We start from the raw sequence: 5723 nt of genomic DNA, 5'->3' as shown, positions 1-5723 counted from the left end.
CTTTAAAATTTAAGAATGGTTATAGTAATTATAAAATTGAAATATGGTACTTGGGGGTGTGGGGGCGTAGCCCCCACGGGTCTGTTTCATCTACATAATTTTAGCACCCCCCGTGTTTGGCCTCTAGTTGCGCCTATGAGTTTCAAAAGGGTTTCAAAGTATATATGATAACATTAATAAGTCTGTATGTTACTTAAATATAAATAATTGTGATTTTGGGATTGGATATAATCAAGCAATACTCAACATTAATTTGTCTCCAGAAAACAAAATATATATAGAAACAAGGGCATTTAATTTTATTAAGGAGTTGTTGCAAGAAATAAAAAAAAGATTGCCTGATAATTTAGAATTTTTTAAAAAATTTAAATTATTCTCACCTGCACAATGCTTGAATCAAATAATACACCCTTTAGTGATTTGCCGTTCATTAATATATTTCTAAATCAAACTGATTTTATTTTGGTGGGAACGCAGTGGGATAAATTAAATAACTGTTACCTGGAAAATGTACCTTAATGAAAAGGAGTTACACGATAGTCACCAATTTTAGCCTAAAGTGTACAATTATCAAGATGCTGGAGGTAATTATGTGTTTAGAGAATTAGCAGGATTTGTTCTTAAAATCCTTTCCTTACCATCAAGTAATGCCGTTGTAGAAAGGGTCTTTTCTATTATGAATACTGTTAGAACTAAAGCTAGAAATAGGATAAATACTAAAATGTTAGATGCTTTATTAAGAATTAAATGTACATTCATTTCTAAAACAAATGTTGCACTACATTTTCCCCATCTAAATTGATGTATGATAAATTTAATTCTGAAATAATGTACAAATGTGTAAATAATGTAAATACTGTGAATAATGTGATAAATGAAGAATTGTTGACCGATGAATTAGTTGATATTGTAAATGAAATAAGTTTACCAGATTTTTATGACTAACAATATTACTTAATCTAAATTATTGGACTATTATACTATTGTATTTTATATAATATATAGAAAAATTAAATAAATACCTAGTTTGTCAATATTATGTTGTTGGTTATTACTTGGTAGGTTGTACCTTGTACTACAACCGTTGTAAGTACATCGTATTCGACATTCGTATATAGAAAATAAATGTATGTACATATACATATACAATATGGAATTAAAAAAAAAAACAGTTTCCATGAATATAAATAAGTAACTTATAGGTGGGTTTAACTCACGATTTAAGAGAATAAAATAAATGCAATATATTTTTTTAGAAGATAGAGTATAAACGTATAATTGCCTAACTGACATTTACATATTCTAAATTTTGGCGATAGATGGCGTTAATAAACATTTTTTATTTATGGCGATAAATGTCGTTTTTATCAGAGAAGTTTGGCGTGTGACTAGTTTATAAGTCTGGCAACACTGCTGCGAACACACAAAAACACGCGTGGTTAGGTTAGGTTATTAAGGCAATGGGAAGCGGTTCACGATCTCTTACCTGTCCTTTTGTAATTCCAGTTCTCCGCCGAGCACGATCAGTGCGGGCTCCCGTTCGCCAGTTTTGAGTGTTGAGACGGTAACCACCGTCTTGCCGTCTTCCTTCCTCCTCGAGGCCCACTCAGTGCACAGCATGTTGGAGACCACGCCACTGCGGTGCTTGGAGACCCAAAGCACCTGAACGGCGAGGCCACAAGTCGCAACTCTCCACCATTTGTTGACCTGGAACAAAAAATACAAGGGTTAGCGTACAGTGGGTGAGCGGTTTACTGCGAGGCCTGACTCATCATCCTCTGCATTGCCGATGAACCCGCTTCAGAGGACACGCTGATGGTCGGTTCTGTGCCAAACTGATCTTCCAGCGGACTCAAGTTCTCAGGCACTTGCGTTCTGACCAGCTGCATGACCGAGTTCACCTCTGAGAACTCTGGGAGAGTGACGGCTTCTTGCGTCTTTCGCAAGGACAACTCCTGTGGTTGTTTCTTAAATTTATGTTTATACAGCAGGCTCAACTTCGTTTTCAATAGTTTCACCTCATTTATGCAGTGTAGACGAACAAACATACAATTTTTATATAATCTATGCAATAAATTAGTATAGATAATGTTTATTTGTTTATAACAAAGTACCTACATAATGACAAAAAATATTATAATGAAAAACAAAATTAAAATTATGACCAAATACGAAATCTTCTATTTCTGCCATTCGTCTCCCATGGTCTACTTCCAACATGGCCATGACATCTGGATCCATTTCTTCTGGAATTATGAAATCTTGTTCATTGCCTATAATGTCGAAATATTATATTATAGTATTATATACTTATATATATAATTCATTAAGTTTTAAAATAATTAATTTACACTGGTATTCTTCATGAATGTGTAGTTCCTCATTTTCATCTCCAGAATTGTTACTCAGGACATTAGCCCTCCTCCTCCTAAATGGAAACACGCTGTCATCGGAATCTTCATCATTCAATTGAGCTGAAATAATTATAATTAAATATTTATATAAATATATCAGTGGAGATGAACTATTTCTTGAAATCGAGATTCTGTGATACGTACCATCCTCAGATACATTTTCCAATTCATCATAGTTCTCTATATCAGAACCAAACGAGGCATTTATCAGAGGAGACCTATTTTTTGATGTTGGGCTACCTTGGTCTGATATATTCTCAATCGTACTGTCTCCATCATCTAATAACAAAATAAAAATAACTATGCAACAAAAATATAAAAATTGAATTTCCACACATTTTTTGTATAAATGTAGTTAGTACCCAGTTTCTACCTAATTTTTAATTTTTAATTTTTTTTTTAAATGTACGTTTAAATACAAAATTAGAAAATCTTTGATAATATTGTCGCTTTTTGTGGTTTTGGATTATTTTTTAGACTTAAACTGTTTTAAAATGCAGTGCCTTAAAACAATATAAATAAAACATATTTAAAAATGTATATGGGTAATCAACTGCACTTGTTCCATTCATTTAATTTCAAATTTATGAGTTAGGTACCTGTTACATTATTTTCTAAGTGCTCAGTTTCAAATAGAGGTGTAGCGTGTTTTGCGTATTTCAAGAATTCCATTACATTGAACACAACCTTCTTGCAGTTTTTCTGTAGCAACACGAATTCTTTTATTTTGTTTTTTCCATTTTTTTGATTGATTTTCTGTAATATCCACACCATCTTCGGCCAACATATAATCATTTACAATACCACGCAAATAAGCCAGAAGTTTTTCTTCAATAAAAAATCACACATAATATGAAAAATAAATAGATATTGTAAAAAAATGATATAATTTATTTGAAATTTATTATATCAGTAAGTTTGATGTATATACTTACCAACAAATATCCACGGTGAAGGATTTGGAATACGTGCCATTAAGTGTCTATGACTAACTTCTAATGAGTTATTTGTTCTTCTGACACGATTAAACGCCGATAAAATAGAGCCAAGATGTCCAGATATCAAAGTATTAAAATAATACTGGAAGAAATCATTCAATTGATTTTTCTGGATAGCATCGGGTTGATCTTCTATTTCGTTAGAAAAAACTCTATAAGTGTGTCGTAACCCTCAAGTGCCTTATGTTGAGGCAATAACGGGATCACCATAAACATGCGGATTAATTTATTTACAGGGGAATAATTCCGATACAGTGTTGTTAAAACCTAAATTAAAAATAAATATATTCATAAAACAGTGATAAAATTAATGTAGTAATAGTAGTACCATTATCATTATAACTAGGCCTTGGAAGTTAATGCACTAAAAAGCTTTAAAAATTGATTGCCCTATTGCAGTAAAAAATACCCAAAATTAAAGTTTTTTATAGATGGTTTTAAGAATCAGAATTGTTTAATAAATATATTTACTATTTTATTTATAGAAATATGTGTTGGTCATGGGTGTTGTAGTTGATGCTTTGGACGTCCTGCTAGGGTATTTAGCAGTATCGGTTGGTTGTTTGCTTCCAACATTATATGAACTCCGGAAGTCATTTGAAGAATTCAACCAGAAAAATCTTAAATTTTGTCAACCGCTGAATAATACATTAAAAGAAGAATTTAATAAACGGGTTGAGAGTTTCTTTATGATGATGAAAGTTTGGTTAAAGCAGCTTCATTTCACTCAAGGTTATTATTTTATTTTTATTTTATTTTTATTTCAATTTATATTATTATAATTTAAAACTTAAAAGTATCAAATATTCGTATTAATATTTTTATATTATAATTAAATGTTTATAAATTACTGCTGAACATGTTAATTTTTTTATATAAGAATATGTAACTTTTTATTATTTTAGATTTAAATTGGCTTGTCTAAAAAATGATGAAAGAAATAGCGTTAAAAACATGTTAAAAGATGAATTTAACCTTTTTTTACCACTAGATAATTTACCAGCAGAGAATATTGGAATCGTTCACAGTACTATAGGCAAAAAAAGGGTTTTTTCAGTTTTGAAGACATTAATAGTGTTGCTTCACCCGAAGAAGACAGGTAATACTTAAAAAAAAAAAGGACATGTATTAGTAGAGATAAATAATCATACTATTTATATTTTCACTTAGATTGGCTGAATTCAACAGATTTTTTAATGATGGTTTGAAATCATCAGAATGCTTGGCTGGTTTCCCAATTATAAACAAATTTACTTGCGTTACAATACAGATCTACCTTCCAGTGCGGTATTAAGATTAGTTAATTAATAATTATGTAAATATTTTTCTTGGTCTCATACAAGGACTTTATTGAGTACCAAAAGACTGGTTATATTTTCCTTTTTTGTTTTATTAATTTAAAGAAATATTGTTTTGTTTATTTGTTGTATCTATACATAATTTAATAGGACTTATTATATTTTGTTTAACAAATATAATATTAAAAAATTTTTCTGTTTTATTTGTTTATCATACGATAACAATCGTTTAACAATCATTCAAGGGCAGCAAATGTAAAATACATATAATATGTAAAAAACTGTATTTTAGATTCTTTGTATCATTTAATTCAGATTTAACACTCCCATCACATAATGACCTACTCAACGACAAGGTCCACTTGACACTTACACTATACAGTGGAGCGTAAGATGTCTTAGATCCATGCTTTCCATTAACTTTTTTTTTTTAAATGTTTAGCAAATCAAAATTCTTTGTAATCAGTAATCACTAATTCCCTTGCTGTGTGAAGTCCTTTCTCCCAGTGACCGAATGTCTAATCAGTACAAACTACTAATTGGCAATTTTCAATAAAACATTTATTTATTTTGATTTTTGTTGCAAAAATACATGAACTACATTGAATAAACCTGCCTTCCAAAAATACAAGAAAGTAATGGAAGGCATTAACAAATAATGACTAATTACTCAAGTGAATATTATATAAATAAATCCAAACATTTTTTAAAAAAATGTAGCGAAAAAGTAGCGCACTACATTTAAACAATAGCGTTGGAAATAGCGCACTACATTAAAAAAAAAAAATAGCTTTAGCGATAGCGAGCTACTTTTTGGAGGGAGTAGCAGTAGCGTTAGCGTGCTACAAAAAAACGGTAGCGTCCCGACCACTGGACAAAACGCATTAACGTAGAATCATTTTTTCTATGTTTTTAAGTAATCTTAGAGTGAAATCATCTATTACAGAAAAGATAGACAATAATATTTTTAAGGGAATGACATATCGATTTGACAAAATATTGTACCTAAACAA

This window comes from Acyrthosiphon pisum, chromosome X (genome assembly GCF_005508785.2).
Source record: "Acyrthosiphon pisum isolate AL4f chromosome X, pea_aphid_22Mar2018_4r6ur, whole genome shotgun sequence".
NCBI classification, from domain to species: domain Eukaryota; kingdom Metazoa; phylum Arthropoda; class Insecta; order Hemiptera; family Aphididae; genus Acyrthosiphon; species Acyrthosiphon pisum.
The sequence above is the reverse complement of the archived record's forward strand: the minus strand, read 5'-3'. Positions refer to the sequence as shown.